The sequence below is a fragment of the Gossypium raimondii genome, chromosome 3 (genome assembly GCF_025698545.1).
Source record: "Gossypium raimondii isolate GPD5lz chromosome 3, ASM2569854v1, whole genome shotgun sequence".
Lineage (NCBI taxonomy): Eukaryota > Viridiplantae > Streptophyta > Magnoliopsida > Malvales > Malvaceae > Gossypium > Gossypium raimondii.
Genome location: NC_068567.1, coordinates 44,731,634 through 44,756,952, shown reverse-complemented (window position 1 = coordinate 44,756,952; position 25,319 = coordinate 44,731,634). Strand labels below are relative to the sequence as shown.

The 25,319-nt window shown below is 34.6% G+C and overlaps 1 long non-coding RNA gene across 1 annotated transcript; it reads left to right on the top strand.

Moving 5' to 3' along the window:
• Positions 1 to 1,700: 1,700 nt before the first annotated feature.
• Positions 1,701 to 3,566, top strand: LOC105794381 (uncharacterized). Its single transcript, XR_008194123.1, has 4 exons — positions 1,701 to 1,903; positions 2,278 to 2,390; positions 3,265 to 3,320; positions 3,394 to 3,566. It is a non-coding gene; the product is annotated as an uncharacterized LOC105794381 (long non-coding RNA).
• Positions 3,567 to 25,319: the final 21,753 nt, after the last annotated feature.

The following is a 25,319-nucleotide window of genomic DNA, read 5'->3' as shown; positions in this document are numbered from 1 at the left end:
TACAAGCATATGTGAATATCGAACTACATAGCCAATCATCTTTTTGTTTTTATTTAGTTGTTATATGCCTCAGTTATAACTGCTCCTATATCACTTGCAAAAACCAAATGTATCTTCAATTTAGGATTAATGCCTAACACTGAACGTAGTTAGTGGTGTTCATGGTGGTTTTTTTTCTAGTAATTTAAGGTTAATTTGTTTCACGTTCCCAAATGTTGGATAGATCCAACTACTTGTATTAGAATGCAAGGATGAAGGCCTTTATTATGTTTATGAATGAATAGGCCAGGCGTATAGTTTGTACTAGATGAGAGCCACCTGCAACTAATCGAGAGTCAGAACTACCATATCTAAACTCACATATGTTAGTAATAGTGCCCTAGGCTTATTGTATGGACGCTTTATTTTGATTAAATGAATTTATTATTATTATTTGCATGTTTAATATATAACAACATCCTTGAATAATTTTATTCTAAATGTCCTTAATCGGTCGTTGTTGTGGGAACAACAATGAATTAAGAGTAGTATGGAATATGATAGATATTCATGTGATGAATATGTGTTTGAGAAACAAATCATATTGATATGTATTTGTTGAGAATGAATATTGGACTGACCCATTTTGAGATTAATATATGGATCGAAGTCATAAATTAAATCTCTAAACAGTTGTGTCATTAAATCATTAGACCTGAAATCACTGTAGTTCTCAACATGAGGAATTTTATGTTTTGACATAATCAAACGTTGTCTTTAAACTAAAAACTATAGAAGTTATGCTTGAACATAATTAGAATCATGTAGTGAGATGTGAGTGATTAAAATGGAATTTGTCCCTCTTATTATAAGAGAAATATCTTTGGTCCCTTAGAAGATTGAGACTGAAAAATGCATGGCCATGCTTGAATGAAGATGGAGATCAATGTCATTCGTTTTGTCAGTCGAATTGGGTATCGAGAAATTAAAGATAGAACGATATAAGGTTGACTTTATCCATGCCTTATACTCTATCTAGATATCGCGAGACAAAAGGATTATGTCATGAGTTATTTTTAGGCCAACGTTAATTGAACCTATAGGGTCGCAGATTAAGAATAAACAAGAATGATTAAGTTTATCACTCTCTTTAAGTAATTTAAAATGATACGATTTTTTTAAATTACGAGAAATAATCGATTATTATTTTTATTGAATTTAATTTTGAAAATTTAAATTTATAGTCAAAATGATAACAAATAGCAATTTTGTTACTATTTCTGTTAAATTGGATATAATAATAAACGAGATAAAAAGGTTTGATATATTCCTTATTAGATAAGGAAATATAATTTAATTATTATTTAAAAGAGTTTTATATAAATAATAATTAAAATGAATTTAATTATTATTATTTAAAAGAGTTTTAAATAAAAGATAATTAAATTCTATTTAATTATTATTTAAAGAGTTTTGGATAAATAATAATTAAAACATAATTTAATTATTATTTAAAAGAGTTTTAAGTAAAAGATAATAAAATAGAATTTAAATTATTATTTAAAAGAGTTTTTAAATTTCAAGATAAAGTATGATATTTCTTATTAGACAAGAAAAGAGATTTTGAATTATTTAAAATAATTTTAAATATATATACAACCTCAAATCCAGTTTTGCCCAACCCTATATATATGTGATATAGGTACACTTCTCCAGTAACACAAGTTTTTGGCTATCAGCCGTTTGAGAGAATAAACCAAAAACATTTTTGAGAAAACGAAGTTGGAATTAGCATTCCATTCGACCATTCGTCGTTCGTTCGAGTGCGGATACTTGTAGAGGGCAGTCGTCTTTCAACAATGTAGTACCTTTGGAGATCCGATTCAAATCAAGCGTTAGTATCTAGAAGTTTAACGAAACAAAGGTAATTTTCATTATTCCCTTTTCGATTTGCATGTATTGCATGATACCTTTGGTAGTTTATGGGATATCAATTTTATTTTCTGTCGCAGTATGTTCGTATGAGATTTGAGCTCTATCCCGTATCCCAATATGGGTATCAGAGCATCTTGCTTTGCGTATTTATCGTGCTTGCGCTATGTTTGAATCGCATGATGTAGTATGTAGTGTTGCCTATTGCATAGTGCATAGTATGGTCTTTTAGGTTTATATGAATGCCATATTATTTTGTTTTTTTACAAGGGGTTGTAATTTTTAAATACGGCCTACATGTTGTCTTGTTTTATTGTAATTTTATTTCTCTAATAGAAGTAAATTTTATTGTATTATATCAAGAAGACATTGTAAACCCCTTTGGAGTCATGCCATCCGACCATGATGATGGAGGAGCTAAATGACGATACACAAGTTGGTGGTCTAAGACGATGCCATGGAGATGCTTATTACCTTAGGTTAACTTTTTATTTTCATTTTTTATTATGAAGATCAATTTAGATTAAGGCCATACTATGTCACGTTTATTTTAATGCATATATGTGATGTTATGAACATGGAATTCCTTGGATGATATCTATTAGTATGTGATACTCATATTTTTTAAAACATATATACTAAATATTAAAAAATCAACAAAGATCCCTCATATAAAATTTTAAGTTTATATACCATCTATTTTAGAATACTTGTCAAGGATTTTGTCATTTTAATGTGGGTTCTACCAAAGTAGGAGTACATTAGGTTATATTAGTAAGACAAGATGGGTAATGGTGTTACTCATATATTTAAAGTGGTTTAACTTAATTAGACTATCTGTAATAACCCGCTTTTAGTAAAATCGAATAGTGGTTTTAGGACCAAAATTTGAAGTCGAAAATTTGTTTTATTATTACTTTATCGCCTACAAGATGATAGTATTACCGTATAAAATTTCATTAAAAATTTTACCATTTACATGCTCAATTTGATAAAAGGACTAAATCGTATAAGGTGCAAAAGTTGTGTTCTAATGGCTAAAGGTATTAAATAGCTATAGAACTTAAAAGTGGAAGTCCTTATATGATAATTACACCATAAATAGTGATAGTGGATGTATATGGCTTAACATTTGTGTAATTTGTGAAGTTTTTAAAGGATAACTAAGTAATTAGGTAATTAAAAATAAATAAAATAAAAACAAAACTTCATCTTTTTACTTTCATCTTTCAACTGAATTTAAAAGAGAAGAATTGCCATTGAAGAAGCTAGGTTAAATTGTAAGTTAAATTGTAAGTCATTCGAACTTACTAAGCTTAAATGCTTACTCTGTGTTATTTCCGTGTTTTATAGTGAATCAGAAGCTCGTTTGGGTTGGAAGCTTGTCGAAGCTATTACTTGATTAAATGGTAAGTTAAATTCTAAGTTACAGGAACTTACTAATCTTAAATGCTTACTCTGTGTTACTTTTGTGTTTTATAGTGAATCAGAAGCTCATTCGGGTTGGAAGCTTGTCGGGGCTATATCACACTATCCATCGGCTCTTTTGGTACATTTGGATGTTTAATTTTGGTTATAATGACATGTATAGGTATTTTTGGCTAATGTTGTCCTATGTGTTTGAAGTGTTGTAATGGCCATTTGACTTTATTGAGTTTTGGGATTTTGATGAGATAATGGTTTAGTTTTACATGTATGTGAATAACTTATTTATGAATGATGATATTATAGCTCAAATATGCAAATGATAAGTGTCACTATGATGTAGGTGAATATGGTATTTTGGTGCACTAGATATTTGTGAATTATGTGACTAATTAGAGCTAATTTTTGTATGCCATATATGGTACATTTTGGTATAGTTTTGGTCAAGCCTTTGTTGATCAAAAGATCAAATTGTGTTCATAGTTATACATATATATATTCATTTGAGGTTCCTAAGGGCATATTGGTTGTATGTGATCATACCATATGTATTAAGCTAAAATATGCTTGGTTTTGGAACCTTATTATAGCTTGTATATGTGTGTATTTGTGATTGTAGAAATATACCAATTTGGGTGAGTAAAATGACTTGAAAAATAAACTATTTTCGTCCACACGGGCATGTGTTTCAGCCATGAGTGACACACGGCCAAGTGACACGGCCGTGTATCCCTTGTAGCTTTAAAAAGGTTGCAAGTCAGGCTGTTACACAGCCTAGCACACGGCCTGGCACACGGGTGTGTGAGGTTGTTTTAGAGGGTATACGGCCTAGCACACGGGCGTGTGGCTTGGCTGTGTGACCAAGTCAGAGAGTTACACGGGCACGGACACTATCTGGGACACGACCGTGTGTTCCCATTTCGAATGCTCACACGGCCTGAGACACGGGCGTGTTTCCTGGCCGTATAACCCCTGCAGTATTGAAAATTTTTACTATTTTTTGAAAAATTCTCTAAGTTTTCGATTTAGTCCCGACTCATTTCTAATGCATATTTTGGGCCTCGAGGGCTCATATATGGGAAAATATGAATGATTTTGATTGGTTTTTTATATGAATATTGATATGTTTTGAAATGTTGAAATTTCTGTCTGTTTGATCTGTAAACTCTAGTAATGATTTGTAATCCTATTTCGGTGACAGATACGAGTTAGGGGTGTACATTTATTGGTACTAGAGCTACGGTTAAGTCAATTCTCGAACTGAACATAGAATGTAAGAGTCTAGCTATACATGCCATTATATAATCTGTGATAGTGTGATATTACTTGACCTTTTTAAAACAAGTTTTCATATAGCAATGACATCCAATCGAGCTGACTCCAATGAAGTAGAGAGTAACGCTCAAGCCTCTATTCACGGAGTACATTGATCGGTACAAGGCACGTATCTGAGGGTTGGAAGAAGAGGTTAAAGAAGCATTTTTTCAGATAATGAATGAATGGTTTACTGAGTTTGTACGGACGAATCTGGCTACTCAACAACCTCCACCCCCTCTTGCTCCTCAACTGGTTCCCGTTATGTCTCAAGGTATGGAACCAATCCGAGTTAGTAAGCCACCTGTCGATAAGATTTGTAAGTACCGGGTTGAAGAATTCTGAGCTACTACTGAAGATGTTCTCAAGAGAATTAAATTTTGGTTAGAGAATATAATTAGGGTTTTTGATAAGTTATCTTGTTCACCAGCTAAATGTGTTAAATGTGCAGTGTCGTTATTGGAAGATTCGACTTACCAGTGCTAGAATACATTGATTTCTATTATGCTGAGAGAACGGATCACCTAGGAATTCTTTCAAACCGAGTTCCGAAAGAAATATATTAGTCAGAGGTTTCTAGATCAGAAACGTAAAGAATTTCTTGAGCTTAAACAGGGCCATATGACTGTGTTAGAATACGAGTGAGAATTTTTCAGACTGAGTAAATATGCTCGTGAGTGTATTTCGACCGAGACTGCTATGTGTTTGAAGAAGGGCTGAACGAAGACATAAAGCTACTAGTTGGAATTCTTGAGCTGAAAGAATTCATTGTATTGGTTGATCGAGCACATAAAGCTGATGAGCTCTATAAAGAGAAAAGAGTGCTGATTTTGAAGCTAGAGACTCAAGAATGAGATCGACTAGGAAGTCCTATCAGTTAGTATTAAAGAAATCAAAAGAACATTACAATTTTTCTACAGCTTCTATTGGTTATTCTAGTAGAGATAGAGGTACCCGACGCTCTAGTCCAAAACCTCAGGCTACATCTGTAGCAAGTGTGGGAAGTGTTAGAGATGTTTGGCCCGAGTGCAAGCATTGTAAGAAACCACATTATGGTGAGTGTCAATTAAAGCGTGTTTCAGGTGTGGCTCCTTAGACCACTATCTTAGAGATTGCCCAAAGAAATTTGAGAAAGAAAAAGCTCAGACCATGAGGCTGAGCAACACTGCTGCAAGAGGTAGACCACCTCATAATCCGGGAAATGTGAGTGGTAGCCATGGTGTTACAAAAGATTCTGCTGTGAGATCCATGGCACGAGCACCAGTTAGGGCTTATGCTATTCGCACAGGAGATGATGCTTCTGTGCTAGATGTTATTACTAGTACTTTTTCTAGTTTTTTATACTGATATTACTTCTTTGATTACTCTGGGATCCACTCATTCATATGTGTGCACGAATTTAGTGTCTAGTAAGAATTTAAGCACCAGTTAGGGCTTATGCTATTCGTACACGAGAGGATGCTTCTGCGCCAGATGTTATTACTGGTACTTTTTTTTATTTTTTATACTTATATTATGCTTTGATTGATCCGGGATCGAATCATTCATATGTGTGCATGAATTTAGTGTCTAGTAAGAATTTAAGCACCAGTTAGGGCTTATGCTATTTGCACACGAGAGGATGCCTCTGTGCCAGATGTTATTACTGGTACTTTTTCTATTTTTTATACTGATATTACTGCTTTGATTGATCCAGGATCCACTCATTCATATGTGTGCACGAATTTAATGTCTATTAAGAATTTACCTATTGAGTTCACTGAATTTGTGGTTAAAGTATCGAAACCTTAGGTCAGTATGTGTTAGTTGATAAAGTCTGCAAGAATTGTCCTTTGATGACTTGGGGTTATAATTTTCTAGCTGATTTGATGTTGTTACCGTTTGATGAATTTGATGTGATTTTGGGCATGGATTGGCTAACTCTACATTACGCTATTTTAAATTGTAGACGAAAGCTTATTGTATTGAAATGTCAGAACGGTGAGACACTTCCTATTGAATCAGATAGTCCGAGTGGGTTGCCTATGGTTATATTAGCTATGTCGGCGCAGAAATATGTGAGAATGGGTTGCGATGCTTACGTTGCATATGTACTTGATACTAAAGTGTCTGAATTGAAGCTTGAGTCAGTACTAGTGGTTTGTGAGTATCCTGATATATTTCCAGATGAGTTACCTAGATTACTGCCGGTTGAGAGGTTGAGTTTGCTATTGAATTGGTACCGAGGATGTCAGCAATATTGATAGAACCTTACAGAATGGCTCCTACTGAGTTGAAAGAGTTGAAAGCACAGTTGCAAGAATTGACAGGTAGGGGTTTTGCTCGACCTAGTTTTTCACCTTGGGGTGCACCGATTCTGTTCGTTAAGAAAAATGACGAATCGATAAGATTGTGTATAGATTACCATCAGCTCAACAAAGTTACAATCAAGAATAAATATCCACTACCCTAAATTGACATTTGTTCGATCAGTTGAAAGGTGCTACAGTATTTTTGAAGATTGATATTCATTTTGGTTATTATCAGCTACGAGTAAAAATTCGGATGTACCGAAAACTGTATTTAGATCCAGTCTTGTGATGCCATTTGGTTTAACTCATGCACCTGCAGTATTTATGGATTTGATGAATAAAATCTTCAGACCGTATTTAGACAGATTTGTTGTGGTATTTATTGATGAAATTCTAATCTATTATCAGGACGAGTCCAAACATGCTGAACACTTGAGAATTGTGTTGCAAACTCTATGTGATAAACAACTCTTTGCTAAATTTAGCAAATGTGAGTTTTGTCTTTGAGAAGTCGGTTTTCTAGGACATATAGTATCAGCTAAAGGCATCAGAGTTGATCCGAGTAAAATTTTAGCAGTTGTTGATTGGAAACCACCTAAAAATGTATCCGAGGTCAGAAGTTTTTCGGGATTAGCTGGTTATTATCGAAGGTTTGTTAAAGGGTTCTTGATGATAGCTACACCGATGACATGACTTTTACAGAAAGATGTGAAATTTGAATGGTCTGAGAAATGTCAGCAAAGTTTCAATTAGTTGAAAGCACTATTGACTGAAGCACCAGTTCTAGTTTAGCCTGAATTGGGTAAAGAATTTATAATTTTTAGTGACGTATCTTTAAATGGTTAGGTTGTGTTTTGATGCAGGAAGATAAAGTAATAGCTTATGTTTCCAAATAGTTAAAGCCACATGAAAAGAACTATGCGACAGATGACCTAGAGTTGGCAGCTATCGTGTTTGTGTTGAAAAGTTGGTGACACCATTTGTTCGGTGAAAAATGTCATATATTTACCAATCATAAAAGTTTGAAGTATTTAATGTTGCAGAAAGATTTGAACCTGAGACAACGTAGATGGATCGAACTGTTAAAAGATTATGAGTTGATCATTGATTATCATTCAGGAAAAGAGAATGTAGTTGCTGATGCTCTGAGTAGGAAATCTTTATTTGCTTTGCGAGTGATGAATACACGATTGGCATTATCTAATGATGGTTCGATCTTAGCCAAGTTGAAAGCTAGATTGATGTTTTACAGCATATCTGTAAAGCTCAGAAACGTGATGATGATTTGTTAGCTAAACGGACACAATGTGAGTCAACTTATGATTCAGAATTTCCGATAGGATCCGATGGTTGCTTATTGTTCAGAGGTAGAATTTGTGTACCGAAGAGTTCAGAACTCATTAAGAAAGTCTTACACGAAGCTCATAGTGGTAGCTTGTCTATTCATTCAGGAAGTAATAAGATGTACGGTGATTTAAAATAGATGTACTGGTGGCCAGGAATGAAACGTGAGATATCCGAATTTGTATCTAAATGTTTAGTACGTCAGCAAGTTAAAGCTGAACATCAGGTACCTTCTGGATTATTACAGCTAGTAATGTTACTGAAATGGAAATGGGATCGATTTATTATGGACTTTGTATCGGGTTTACCCTTATCTACGAGACAGAATGATGCCATTTGGGTTATCGATGCCATTTCAGTACGTACAGATTTCTCCCTTGACAGATTAGTTTAGTTATATGTTTTTGAGATTGTCAGATTACACGAAGTGCCAGTCTTCATTATTTTGGATAGAGATTCGATGTTTACATCATGATTTTGGAGAAAGTTACTGGAAGCTCTTCGAATACGGTTGCATTTCAGCATTGTATTTTATTCTCAGATAGATGGCCAGTTTGAGCGAGTAATTCAAATTCTCGAAGATATGCTTCATCGCCATGTTTTAGAGTTTGAGGGCAGCTGGGAGAAATATATATCGTTGGTTGAATTCGCGTACAATAATAGTTTTCAATCGAGTATAAAGATGGCATCGTTTAAGGCTTTATATGGCCATAAATTCTGAACTATGTTATACTAGACTAAGCTCAGTGAGAGAAAGATATTGGGGGTTGATTTGATTCGTGAGACTAAAGAAGAAGTTACAGTGACCCGAAATAATTTGAAAGCAGCTTCAGATCTTCAGAAATCATATGTGGACCTTAAAGTAAAGACATAGAATTTTAAGTTGGCGATAAAGTGTTTCAAAAAGTATCTCCCTGGAAGAAATTTTTTCGGTTTGGTCGGAAAGGAAAGCTAAGTCTGGAATTTATTGGACCGTATGAGATTATTGAAAGAATCAGACCTATTGCGTATCGATTAGCTTTACTGTCAGAACTAGAAAAGATTCATAATGTCTTTCACGTATTTATGTTATGACAGTACCAATCTAGCACCTCACATGTTATCTCTCCGATGGATTTGGAAATTTAGCTTGATATGTCGTACAGTGAAGAACCAATCATAATTCTGACAGAGAGATGAAAGAATTAAGAAACAAGAACATAGCTTTAATTTTCTGACAACGACACGGTATAGAAGAAGTCACCTGGGAACCCGAGGAAGCTATGAGAAATCAATATCCAAACCTTTTTTCTGGTAAGAATTTTGGGGATGAAAATCCCTTTAGGGGGAGAGTTGTAACAACCCGTTTTTAGTGAAATCAGAATAGTGGTTTTGGGACAACAAATTCAAAGTCAAAAAAATTATTTTATTATTGTTTTATTTCCTACAGTATGATAGTATTACCATATAAAAATTTTATTAAGAAATTTTACCGTTTACATGCTCAATTTGATAAAAAGGACTAAATTGCGTAAAGTGTAAAAGTTGTGTTCTAATAGCTAAAGGTATTAAATAGCTATAGAACTTAACAGTGGAAGTCCTTATATGGTAACTAGACCATAAATAGTGATAGTAGATGCACATGGCTTGGCATTTGTGTGATTTATAGAGTTTTTAAAGGATAATTAAGTAATTAGGTAATTAAAGATAAATTAAATAAAATAGAAACAAAACATCATCTTTTTACTTTCATCTTTCAACCAAATTTAAAAGATAAGAATAGCCATTGAAAAACCTAGGTTTGGCCAACTTAAATCCTTGTGCATGGTATGTATTTTTGTCCCGTTTTTATTGATTTTTATGTTTTCGGGATCGTTGTAGCTTAATTTAGCAAGCTCGGAAACTAATTTGTGAAATAGTTAAACTATTAGGGTTTTGAAATTGTTGAGTACATATGATTTTTGATTTTTGATGATAGAAAATGGATGGTTGTTATTAGATAAACAACTTTTGTAAAGAGATTTTTGATGAAATTGTCAATTAGGGGTTAAATTGAAAAATGTGATAAATTCATGTAATAATTTGTAAATTTATGAAATAAATGGGATTCTATAAGTTTTTATAGTAATCGGCTAGGCTTGGGTAGGGGTAAAATTGTATGAATTTCATTTCCGAGCCCAGGGACTAAATTGTAAAAAAATTAAAAGTATAGCGGTAAAATGGTAATTTTTCCAAAAATATGTTTTGGATTAAATTGAATGGATTATATGTTGAATTGAGTTAAATTATTTGTATAGATCCAGTTAGACCTCGTACAGAGTTAGATTGGGATAAAAAGAAAGTCTCGAATTAGTCGCCTACGTATCTATGTTTAATCGTCGAGGTAAGTTCGTGTAATTAAGTTGTGTTTATATGTTTTAAATTGAAATATATATAAGTTATATATTGTTATAAGTTATTACTGATTGCATATCCAATGATGTACGACGAGTACCGAGTCCGGTTTGAACCATAAGAATTCGTAGGATACAAATGACATGTCATTAGGGTTACATGATTTGGTTGAGATGCTGCATGTGTTGCAGATACTCCATAGCTCGTAAGAGCATACCGATTTATAGTTTGTAAGAGCATACCAATTTATAACTCTTAAAAGCATACCGATTTATAGCTCATAAGAGCATATTGATCTATAGCTCAAATGAGCATGCTGATTCATAACTCATATGAGCATACGCGTACATGAATTGATGGATTACGGTTAATGAGCTAGCACACTATGTGTAAGCTATCCCGAGCATCTAACGGTATTCTAAACTATTTAACGCGCAATGTTCTGATACTAAATGATATGAGTTCGTTACAAACTATTACAGGTATACACATGAAATACATGGAAATGATGTTTTATGATATATAGATATATGAAATGGATGATACATGTATATGGAACTTGATTAATTGTTGAGCTCATCCATGATTATTGGTTCATATATGTATTTATCTGGCTAATATTGTAGGTAAATATGTGCTTAGGCATTTGGCCAAAATGTGTTGGGATATGCCTTATACTTACCTATTACTTGATTAAATGGTAAGTTAAATTCTAAGTTATACGAACTTACTAAGCTTAAATGCTTCTTCTGTGTTATTTTCGTGTTTTATAGTGAACCCAAAGCTTGTCCGGGTTGGAAGCTTGTCGGAGCTATTACTTGATTAAATGGTAAGTTAAATTCTAAGTTATACGAACTTACTAAGCTTAAATGCTTACTCCATGTTATTTTCGTGTTTTATAGTGAATCGGAAGCTCGTTCAGGTTGGAAACTTTTCGGAGCTATATCACTCTATCCATCGGCTCTTTTGGTACATTTGGATGTTTAATTTTGGTTATAATAGCATGTATAGGTATTTTTGGCTAATATTGTCCTATGTATTTGAAATGTTGTAATGGCCATTTGACTTTATTGAGTTTTGGTATTTTGATGAGATAATGGCTTAGTTTGACATGTATGTGAATAACTTATTTATGAATGATGATATTGTAGCTTAAATATGCAAATGATAATTTTTGGTGCACTAGATATATGTGAATTATGTGACTAATTGGAGCTTATTTTTGTATGCCATATATGGTACATTTTGGTATAGTTTTGGTCAAGCCTTTGTTGATCAAAAAAGCAAATTGTGTTCATAGTTATAAATATATATATTGTCATTTGAGGTGCCTAAGGGCATATTGGTTGTATGTGATCATACCATATGTATTAAGCTATAATATGCTTGGTTTTAGAGCCTTATTATAGCTTGTATATGTGTGTATTTGTGATTGTAGTAATATACCAATTTGGGTGAGAAAAATGGCTTGAAAAGTAGCCTATTTTCATCGACACGGGCGTGTGTCTCAGTTGTGTGTCAGGTGACATGACCGTGTGTCCCCTGTAGCTTTAAAAGGGCTGCAAGCCAGGCTATTACACGGCCTAGCAGACGGTCTGACGTACGGGCGTGTGAGGTTGTTTCGAAGGGTACACGACCTAGAACATGGATGTGTGGCTTGGCTGTGTGACCAAGTAAGAGAGTTACACGGGCACGTATACGGGCTACGACACGGGCGTGTGTTCCCATTTCGAATGCCTATACAGTCTAAGACACGGGTGTCTGCTGGCCGTGTGGCCCCTCAGTATTGAAAAATTTTACTATTTTCTGAAAAATTCTCTGAGTTTCTGATTTAGTCCTAGCTTGTTTCTAATGCATATTTTAGGCCTTAATGGCTCGCATAAGGGACATTATGAATAATATTGGCTGGTTTTTTATATGAATATTGATATGTTTTGAAATGTTGAAATTTCAGTCTGTTTGATCTGTAGACTCCAGTAATGCTCCGTAACCCTGTTCAGGCGACAAATATGGGTTATGGGTGTTACACTATCAAAATGGTTTTGGGCCTAAGGCATAAGATGAGATTTAAACATGCCGGGACATATGATGTCAAAAATTTCATAGATTTCTAAGTGTTACATTAAATGTAAATTGTAAGAGTTACTTACCTAAATAACTTAATTTTAATGTCATGCCAAAGCTAAATTACAGTTGAGTGAAATATGAATCTTAGGCTCACTAAATTGATATGATTATTCTTGAGGGTTATGGATTTAGTGGAAGCTTTTCAGTTATCAAAATTCTTATTAAACTTTGAATTTTATTGTAGATGACCAATAATAATAATTCTACTATGTCACTACAATCGGTCCTTAAGAAGCACAAACTTATTGAGACTAACTTCCTTGACTGGTATCAAAATTTGAGAATTGTCCTCAAATAAGAAAGGAAGCTTTATGTCCTAGATGAACCTCACCTTGAGGAACCAACTAAGAATGCTACTAAAGCTGAAAAGAATGCTTATGAGAAGCATAAAAATGAATCTATTGATGTTGCATGGTTAATGCTAGCTACCATGAGTTCTGAAGTTCAGAAAGATCATGAACACATGGATGCTTAAGATATGATTTACAATCTAAAGGAAATGTTTTAGTAACAGGCAAGACAAGAAAGGTATGAAACTACCAAGGCACTGCATTTTTGTAAGATGGCTGAGGTTATTTCAGTTAGCGCTCATGTCCTAAAGATGAAAGGCTATATTGATCACCTTGATGGACTTTGATTTCCATTAAGCCAAGGGTTGGCAACTGATTTGATTTATGAATTCACTACCTAAAAGTTATGACCAGTTTTTCATGAACTACAATATGAATGAGATGGACAAATCAATTTCTGAGCTACATATGATACTTAAAACTACTAAGTAAAATATCAAGTCCAAGTCTAATGATGTTCTAATGGTTCAAAAGGGAAATGGATCCAAGAAAAGCGGAAAAAGAATTGGTAAGGGAAATGGAAAGGCTGGAAAATCCAATGCTCACCCCAAGCCCACACCTAAACCCAAGGCTAAAACCCCTAAGGAGGGTGTTTGTTTCTTTTACAATGAACATGGTCAGTCGGAAAGAAACTACAAAATATATTTAGAGGATCCAAATAAAAAAAAGACTGGTGAGACCGGCTCTTAAGGTATTTATGTTATACATGTTAATTTTTCTCTTTCATGCTCCTGGGAATTAGATACTAGATGTGGATCTCACATTTGTACAAATGTGCAGGGACTCACAAGGAGTAGACAATTGAAGAAAAGCGAAGTTGACCTATGATTTCGCAATGGAGCAAGAGTTGCTACTTTAGTTGTAGGAAGTTATGAACTTACTTTACCTAGTGGACTTTTGCTAGATTTGAACAATTGCTTTTATGTTCCTAGTATAAGTGGGAATATCATTTCAGTTTCTTGTTTGGATAATGATGGTTTTTCTTTTATTATTAAGAATAATAATTGCTCCAGTTATTATACAGACATATTCTATGCAAATGTCGATTTACAAGATGGTTTATATTTTGAATCTTCAAAAATCCAACAATTCTTCAATCCATAGCATAAATACTAAGATATTTAAGTCTAACGATTTAAATCCAACCTATATTTGGCATTGTCACCTTGGCCATATAAATGAGAAATGTATTGCAAAACTCAATCAAGATGGAATTTTGAATTCATTTGATTTGTAATCATATGATATTTTTGAATCTTGTTTGTTAGGTAAGATGACCAAGAATCCTTTTACTGGGCACAGTGAAAGGACCAATGAATTATTGGGCCTAATACATACAAATGTATGTGGATTGTTAAGTTCAATAGCTAGAGGTTACAAGTACTGCATTACATTTACTGATGACTTTAGTAGATATGGTTATGTCTACCTAATGAGACATAAATCTAAATCATTTGAAGTGTTCAAATGCTTTCAAAATGAAGCACAAAACCAACTTAGTAAGATAATAAAAGCCCTTCGACTTGATTGAGGTGGAGAATATTTGAGCCAAGAGTTTGATGACCATATTAGAAATTGTGGAATTATTTCAAAATTAACTCCCCCTGGAACACCATAATGGAATGGTGTGTCAAAAAGGAAATATCAAACCTTATTAGTAATGGTTTGATCTATGATGAGTCTGACAAATCTTTCGTTTACATTTTGGGGTTATGCACTTGAAACAACTGCATTCACACTAAATTGAGTTCCTTCCAAAGTAGTTGAAAAGACACCATATGAGATGTGGACTAGTAAGAAGCCTAGCTTGTCTTTTCTTAAGATTTTGGGTTGTGAGGCTTATGTGAAACGTCTAGTTTCTAATAAGCTAGAGCCTAAATTAGACAAATGTCTTTTTTTGGGGTATCCTACAAAAATTGAGGGATACCACTTTTGTAATCCCACCGAATACAAAGTGTTTGTCACTTGGAATGGTGTTTTCCTAGAAATGAAATTTATTATTGAAGGAACCAGTGGGAGCAAGATACAACTCAAAGAAGTTCGAGAACCAGAAAATTACATTGACCGTCTTTGGATACTCAGAGTCAACAAAGCATTGTTGACACTTCTCTAGTAACACAAGTATTACGTAGATATGAAAGGACACGTCATGAGTCGAGAGATATGGATACCTTGTAACTAATAACCATGACACAATATTGGTTGATCAAGATGAACCTACTACCAATCAAGAGGCTATGTCAGATCTGGACTCTAAGAAATGGTTAGATGCTATAAAGTCTGAAATGCAATCCATGTATGATAATCAGGTATGGACCTTGATCAATCCACCTAAAGGTACAAAGACCATTGGGTGCAAATGGGTTTTCAAGAAGAAAATTGACATGGATGGCAAAGTGCATACTTACAAAGCAAGGTTAGTTGCAAAAGGTTTCAAACAAACTTATGGTATAGACTATGATGAAACTTTTTGATCAGAATCCTCATTGCCATTGTTGCATATTATGAGTATGAGATTTGGAAAATTGATGTCAAAATTACATTTCTTAATGGAAACTTACTTTGAGGATGTGTACATGACACAACCCAAGGGTTTTGTACAACCAGAGAATTTTGGTAAATTATGCAAGCTTCAAAGATCCATTTATGGTTTGATGCAGGCTTCAAGGAGTTGGAACCTTTATTTTGATGAATTAGTCAAAGAGTTTGGATTTATCAAAAGTGAAGATAAACCTTGTGTTTACAAAAAAATTAGTGAGAGCGCAATTGCATTTCTTGTCTTATATGTCGATGACATTTTACTCATTGGGAATGACATTCCTACCTTACTGAATATCAAGGCTTGGTTAGGGAAGTGTTTCTCAATGAAAGAGTTAGGCGGTGCAGCCTACATCCTTAGGATAAAGACCCATAGAGATAGATCTAGAAGGTTGATTGGTCTAAGTAAAAGTGCTTACATAGAAAAAATACTGAAAAGGTTAAGTTTGCAAGATTTGAAGAGAGGATTCTTGCCTATGTCGCATGGTATTAATCTTAGCAAAACTCAGTGTCCTAACACAAAAGATGAGCAAGACCACATGAGTAAAAATCCTTATGCTTTAGTAATAGGATCCATCATGTATGCCTTTTCATACACTAGACCAAAGGTCTCTTATGCTTTAAACATAATGAGTAGATACCAATCAGATCCTGGTGAGAGTCACTGGACAGTAGTAAAGAACATACTTAAGTAATTAAAAAGATCCAAAGATATGTTCTTCATGTATGGCAGTTTGGAAGATGATCTAGTTGTAAGAGGTTACACAGATGCAAGCTTTCAAACTGACAAAGATGATTTCTAATCACAATCAGGATATGTGTTTTGTATAAATGGTGGTGCTATCAGCTAGAAAAGTTCAAAGCAAAGCACTGGTTGGATTAAGAAATTCATTAGTGACCTTGGAGTGGTTCTTAGCATCACATATCCTATTGATGTTTATTGTGACAATAATTGTGCTATTGCCAAGCTAAGAAACCTAGATCACATCAATGATCCAAAAACATTCTAAGGCATTATCATCTTATTCGAGAAATCGTTGAAAGAGGTGATGTTAAGATATAAAAAGCTCCACCAGATGATAATGTTGCTGATCCATTAACTATGCCTTTGCCACAAGCAAAGCATGATCGTCATGCTAGGTTCATAGGTATGAGATACATTAATAATTGGGCCTACTGCAAGTGGGAGATTGTTAGTAATAATGCCCTAGGCTTATTGTATGGACACTTCATTTTGATTAAATGAATTTATTATTATAATTTGCATATTTAATATGTAATAATATCATTGAATAATTTTATTCTAAATGTCCCTAATAGGTCGTTGTTGTGGGAACAACAATGAATTAAGATTAGTATGGAATATGATAGATATTCATGTGATGAAATATGTGTTTGAGAAACAAATCATACTCATATGTATTTGTTGAGAATGAATATTGGACTGACCCGTTTTGAGATTAATACATGGATCAAAATCATAAATTAAATCTCTAAATAGGCGTGTCACTAAATCCTTAGACCTGAAATCACTATAGTTCTCAACATGAGGAATTTTATGTTTTGACATAATCAAATGTTGTCTTTAACCGGACAACTATAAAATTTATGCTTGAACATAATTAGAATCATGTAGTGAGATCTGAGTGATTAAGATGAAATGCGTCCCTCTTATTATAAGAGAGATATCTCTAGGCCCCTCGACAATTGAGACTGAAAAATGCTTGGATATGCTCGAATAAATTGATGGAGATCAATGCCATTTGTTTTGTCAGTCTAATTGGGTATCGAGAAATTAAAGATAGAACGATATAAGGTTAACCTTATCCATGCCTTATATTCTATCTAGATATCTTGAGACAAAAGGATTATGTCATGAGCTGTATTTAGGTTGTCTCGGATCATGAGCTTTTATTTAACTTGGGTAGTCGTAATGTCTTGCTAGAGGCCACTTATGACTTGTAGGACCAAATATGATTTGGGTCTACTACCAATGTTAATTGAACATATAGGATCACACATTAATAATGAACAAGAATGGTTAAGTTTATCATTCTCTTTAAGTAATTTAAAATGATAAGATTCTTTAATTATGAATAATAATCAATTATTATTTTTATTCAAATTTAATTTTTGGAAATTTAAATTCGTAGTCAAAATGATAAAGTTTAAGTCATTACCCTTTTTCTTCTACAATGAACAATATGGATCGAAAAAGGAAAATGAGTCAATGGAGTTGCCTTCAATGAAATGAGCATTTAACTACTAAATCGTGATACATGAAATTGGTCGTGTAGTCTTTGGTAGGGCAAAACTTGTTGCAAACCATTTCGGTAAATCATGACAAAGGAAAATGGATGAAACGAATGATATGGCTTGGCTCTGGACTTGGGTGTGGCTAACACGAAGAAGGTTGTCTGTATGATTGTATGGGCGTAGTGTACACACCAAAGGAATAGTGCTCGGTATATAGTTTGTTTGTGCTTGGCACTTGCCATCTGGCGAGCTATGTAACTGTGTTGAGTTAGAAATTTTTTGCTTAGATCATATATGAATATTGTAATGCTTTCCTCTGGAACTTACTAAGTTCATTGAGCTTACTTAGTTACCTTTCCTTCTCAGACTTGCCAACGAAGTAAGGGAAATTCTAAAGACTAGGCCAGAGGACAATCGTTGCCGTGAGACTTCTAATATTTTGTATTATGCATGACATGGGGGTGGTGTCAAGATACTCACTTTGAATAATGAATTTTGTATTTAAACTTGTGCTCATGAAACTATGATTCCAATGAAATCACAGTGGAGTTCTTATGGTTTTAAAGTGCAATAATTTATTTAGCCTTAAATGGCAAATGGTTTATATTTCATGTACACTAAATCGTAGGTTGACTTGGTTTACGCCAGATACAATTTTTAAAGCTAATGATTTTAAGGTAGTGACATATCATTCTCAACTCCTCCTTAAAAATCAAGTTTAAAGTGTTACAAGAAAAGTAAAAGACAGAGCAAAATGAAATATTAGTTTCCTCCCTCGGCATGATAGTCTGTGGGTTCAGCAGGAACCTCTTCTGCTTGTGGATAATACTCCGGAGCTTTCTACAAGTCAATAGAACCTTTCGAATTCTCTTCTTCATCTTCTACTTCAGGCATATTGGGAAAGAAGAAACCAACTATTTGTTTCCACTTCTTTTGAAAATCTTCCCAATCTTTGCCCTTGGGGTGATAAACATTAAAGCTTAGATATTCAGTAGAGATATCCTGAAGAAAGTTGAAGTTTACCTGTCTTAGATTCAGTGGGCCAGCAGCCACTTGAGTTTAAAGAACCAAGTTAGACCTTAACTTGGGCAGGGCCTTAGTCAAGTTCCTTGTAGTGTCTTCCTAATATTTTCTAAAATTTTCCTCACTAGATTGGAGTAGACCATCCAGCTCAGCCTTGTGATGTAGCGCCTGAGCCTTAAATTGCTTCTTTAGAGAGAATTTGCTCTCTTTCAATGATTTGACTTCCTCTTTTAGTTAAGTGCATTTTGTCTATGTGTCATTGGACTTAGTCTTCAAGGCCATGATACAGGAATTGAAATGTTTGATCTTGTACTTATAAATCTAAATAGTTCGACGAAGTTCAGCTACAGTCTATTCACCAGCTTTGACTGCCTCCACTAAGCTCACAACCTTAACATTATAAAAATTACTGGTTTCTTGAAGAAGCCCACTCCAAAGCCCATACTCCACAGAGAAGGCTTGTGAAGACTTCACCAATAATGAAAGAGGAGATAGTCCTAGATTGGAAGAAGGATAGGAGCAAAGAGACACTTTCACCTAAGGTGGTATCATGTTATTTTGACTTTGGAAGATAGAGCTTCGAGAAATTGAAGATGACCCTAATTTCAATAATTCACGCTATTAGAAGAAATCATTTGAATACTGGTAGGGACAGTAGGATGCTCTATAGAGTGGGCAGACTCAGTCAGAATAGGATTAACATTGTGAACTGGGGAATCTATAGAGTGGGTGGACTCCACTATTACTGTAGGAAATGTAGGTATTAGAGAGGTAGGAGTTTCAGGAGTAGGGAGCCCCTTCCTAAGTCTATGCTACTTTAGTTGGGCGTGGTCACTCTCTTCAGTTTCTTGAGTAATCTGTTCTACTTTAGGCCTTTTTTATTTTTCTTCACTACTTGTTTCCTTGAGGGAGAAGTTTTCACGAGCCTCACCAAAGAGAGTTGTGATATCCATTTTTGGTGCTCGATCGGTCATATTTTGTGAATTTGGAGAAGATTCTGCCCCATCAATATGAGAAATAGCCCGACTTGATGAGGAAGACGAAAGAGTACCAGGAGGTGTGATAATCTAATTACGAGAACGAATTCCAAAAGTTTTTAAAAGAAAAGGGAGGTTCCCCTATACACCTTGTTACGACTTGTGCTAAATTGCTAGTAGCATTATGTGGCCAAGCCTTTGAAGCTGAGGGCACATTGTAATCATCTAACCAACTGATGGGGTCAGTCACCCGATGATCGTCTGGGCTTAAAATCTGTGAGCAATTTTGGAAGACATTTCTAATTGTAACAATTTCCATCAACTCAAGTACAAGTTGTTATAGTATGCCCAAAGACCAATCATGAGATGATTGTAACTACATACTTCTTTTACCTTTGTTATTAATAAAAGGCACTGCCATTGTTATTTCACTTTCTTTTTTTGTGTATAGAAATAAATTGAATTCCAATAAAGTCTTAAGAAAAATATGATTATCCTTAAAAGGTCCTTAGTCAAGTATTATTTTGGGCTTCGACAACAATAATGCATTGCGACTAATGTGTAGTTGATTTATGACAAAGTGTTGTCATTAACATAGGGATGTCAAAATCAATACATGAGTATGTGCTAGAGAACAACATATTGGACTAACCCGCTATGAGTATGTTTCTTGGATTATTATGTAATGGTAATAAAATTACTCATAGTGATAACTAGGTATACTATTCTTAGACTTGAGATCATCATTATCCAAACATCGTGAGTCATATATTTTGATCAGTAAAATATCTTCTGTATCAGTTTGTACTAAAAAAATTGATGTTGGATATGCCATAATCTATGTAGTGGGATATGGCTTATCAATATAGGATTTTCCCTCCTACGTAATAGGATAAATATCTTAGGCCACTTAATTGAGTGAGACTAGAAATGCATGGCCATGCTCGAATAAGTTGATATGCGATATCATACTTATTTGTTTAATGTAGTCTACTCGAGATATCAAGAAACATGAGATTGGATTATGAAAGTGTGACTGTTCCATGACTTATGTCCAATCTAGATATAAATGACAAAAGTGTGTAATACATGAAAGGTTTATCATAGAAAGGTTATGTCGAATTACGACTTCTTGTAACTTAGGTAGAAATGATGCATTGAAAGATGCCCCTCATTGCTTGCATTATTAGAAATGTTCTAGTATTACTACTTGTAACACCCCAAACCCAGCCTGGACGTTATGGCCAAATCTGGTGATGTCACATGGTAGTGAGCTTGAAAACTATAACTTGTGTTGGGAAATCGTAACTTAGCTTAAAACATTTTCCGTTTAGAATCTTTTCATCATTACTTATTAATTCTAATATCGTGTTAATTAATTATTCAAAAGCTTTCAAAACGTTTAATCTATAGGGAAGCTTTTAAAATAGATGGCATAATCGTAAGTATTTTGTTAAAACGTTTGGTTCTTTTGAAAACTCGAGTTTTCCTAAAACTAGTAGATATAAATTAAGCGTCCCAAATTTAAGAAAAATCCATAGGGGCCATATTTACAATAAAATTCCCAAATGAAATTTAAAATCATCGTTAAGTACGAAACAGTAAAAAGGGGTCATGTGGCCATTGTTGAGTCCTCCACTGCTCAGATCCACATAAGTTTGGGGATCACCTATACAGATAAAACAAAAGAGAGAGTTTATGAAAACTCACTGTGTAAACCCCATAAAAACAAGCAGTCAAAATGCAATCATTGTCTAGCCTAAGCCCATTTCAGTAACAGTTTCAATTTCAGTTAGGGCCTTAGCCCATAACAGTATCAATATTCAGTATAGTAAGAGTTATGCAGTATCAATTCCTACCCAGCCAGCCTCTACACTCCAACTTCGTCCAACCTTACACTTCATATGGGGATATAATCAACCCACCCATCCCTACACTCCAAGTAGCACCGATTGCGACACTATACAGTAATATGTAGCTGAGCTGCCAGTAAGTTAGGCTCGAAGCCTTCCAGAACACTTCCTCTGATCAATAATAACCCATCCCCATGCCATGCATCATACAATCATGTCATGTCATATCATGGTATCATACATGCATTCAGTACAATTTAACAGCATGCTTTGTACACAGTCATCAATATATATTGTTCATAGATATAATAGTTATTCAGTCAATTAGGGGTCTAAGTAAGTTTACCGACCTACAAAAGGTTCACAGCCGTATTGGGTGACCCGTGCAACCTTAACATCAAAACAGTGAAAAATGAGCCCACATGCCCATGTTGTCGGCCCGTGTGGCCCACACGGCCTAGAATGGCCTTGGCCGTGTGGATCACACGGCCTGGCCCAATACGTTCCACACGCACATGTGGTTCACCCGTGTCGGCCCAAGTGCCCAAGTAGCCCACACAGTCCAAATCGGCTCGACCCATGAATCCTACATGGCCAGCCTTGTCAATCTCACGCCCATGTTCGGTCACACGGCCTACCACACAGGTGACTTTTCAGCTTTTCGCTGCTATTTGTTTTTCAGAGTTGTGTTTACACACCTATTATGGTGTCGCATCAAAAACACTTTCGAGACCAGTAATACCTACAATTAAACATTTCAACTTAATCGTTAATCTCAACTCATGAGTAGCATAACAACGCAAAGCCGAATGTACTTCCAAATCAATCGCATGATACCCACCTTATGAACCTCGGATGTTTCCCTCTACAATTCAGCACCAGCCCAGCCCTTCACTCCAGACTTTCAACTATCATCACAATTAATAAAAAGTCTCCAATTACTTATTTAAAAACCAAACATTTAAAACACCATTAATAATCTTAAATCGACATTTAAGCAAGACCCCCATTCTGAAGATGATTCAATACGCGTGATTCACTTACCAACGATAAACATTGTCCTTAACGCTCCAACCTTAGCAATAGCACAAACCGATCACTGCCTTTCGCCTACCACAAGTACAACAATCCCCTTAGTCACCAACTAAGAAACAAAAGACAAGAGGCAGAAACATTACTTACCGAACGCACAACAACAAAACGGGAATGATGAGTCGTGGCTCTATCCAACTTCTTCCACCCATATTTTTGTCCCCAAATCCCTCCAACACAATCCCCTCAACCACCGTATCCAAACTCCAATCGAACTCTTCAAAATTTCGGTCAAACTACAACACCCACACGACAAAAGTAGTAAAAATAAATTCCATGTTTGCGCAAGGATTCGAACCCCAAACCTCCTGCTCCTTTTCTCTCCACTTAACCATCAGACTTGTATACCCATTCTGATATATTTTACCAATTTTTATTTAAAAGCTTACTGACTAGAGATAGAGGTTTATTCATTTAAAAACAAAAATTTGCCTAAGCTAAGGCTTGAACTTAAGACCTCTCAGGCACTTCCCCAAACACTTAACCACTGAAGCAGACATAAAATTGTGTTACAAACATACGAAAAAATATATAAGAGATTTTGCAGCGTTACACTATTAACGCTACAAGAACCTACAGTGTCACACCTTATGGTTAAAACGAACAAAATCCAAACACAATTGGTATTGTGGTTAACTGTCCCATGAATTAAAGTAAATTAATTTGACAGCTAAATATTAAAGGAATTAAATGTACAATCTTGTTGTACTCAAATACAGAACATAGTTAGAAATAATATATGAATTTGATTCATATTCAATTTTACTAGAATATAGTCTACCAAAATTATTATAATGAATTATCATAATTATGATATCGATCAAACATTGAAACATGGTAGTTATATTTATTTTTGGAAAGAAAAATGTTTTTAATGCTTTCCATATATTCTCTATAGGATTATTTCGTTTTCATTATATGGATACCAAAAATCTCAAATTAGGGTAAGAGTGTTTTAAAAGAAAATATGAAAAGGTCTAGCAGTCGTCTTAAGAAATTTTCACTGGAAAAGTTCTACGAGAGTTTTTATCGTTCGTTTTAATACTGGGTGGACTATGTAGAGGACGATACGTTTTTGTTGTGGCTTGGAATCGACATCGAATTAGCAGCACCCTTTCATTTTTTTTGGGTAAGAAGGTATATCTTCAACCTTATTTCAACTCGCTTCATTCTTGATACATGGATCAATGGTTGAGGATTGCCAGAATATTTTCCACTGTGCCACTGGGCGTACTGGTGGTCCAATACATGCCCCCTTTTAATTCATTTTTGTTATTCCAAGGACATTTGAGAATCGACTGGTTGGCAGTGGGCACAAACAATTTCCTGAAGAAGGGATGAACATGTGGGAAAACCAAAAGCCATTTTTAAGTTTACAGATGACTCTTACAAATTTTCTTTCTTTAAGTGTAACTTTAAAATACTGTTCTGAATGATAGGCTCGCAACCTTGGTGTACACTGAAGTGGGTATTTCCAGTAGAAGTCCCTTGTCTTTGTTATCTTCACCTAATAAAATTTTTAGAATAAGCCCAACAATAGTGGTTTATTATACATACATTAATATATGAAGTAAGCTACCAATGTCCACTATGACAAGGCTGACAGTTATCCAAGTGCAATATCATATTAAATCAATATCGTACAAAAGAATGGATGAAGTGGTAGATGAAAGCTGACCTCCAATAACACTAAGGGAAGGATAAAGCCATGGGCATTGTCACTCAGGTAACAACTCTTTTTTCGTATAAAATCGTAAGCAAAATATGGGTGAAGAATACCTCAAGTTCCTAAATATTGGTGTATTTCGTCTTATGTTGTGCTACATGATCACCTCCGGATGTACCAACGTCCAGGGTAAGAAGTCTGCACAAAAGATATGAAATAAACGTTGTTCGCAAGTATATGGGTCAGGTTGTAATATAGTTACGACAAAGTAGGTAAGTACTCCGATGATCGTACCAAAGGGAGTCTAGCACTAAATTAATCCAAACCTAAACACAACTAAATCTAATTAGTACTTTAGATAAATTATATTAGAAACAAACATAAAGAGAGATTTTTTTGGCAGTTTATGTAATAATAAAGAGAATAGCATAAATAAAGAGACTTTGGGAAATTAATATCTAAACTTTATCAGATCTAACTATAGGTGGTTAGCACGCTTTGGTGGTCATAACTAATTCCTGCTTCGGGTTCCTATTCAATCAACTAGTCATTAACAACATCAAACTAGCGGGAAAATCATAACCTTTAATTTTTAGTGGACACAATCTATATATTTGATTAACTAAAACACAATGACCTAAGGAATTCGTAACTTTGACAGTATATTCATTGAACACAATCTATATAGGAGTGATTTGATCCGTGATCAATCAATGCATATACATTAATATTAAAGAGAGAAAAAGTACCCACAATAACATATGGAGCAGTAGTTTTTT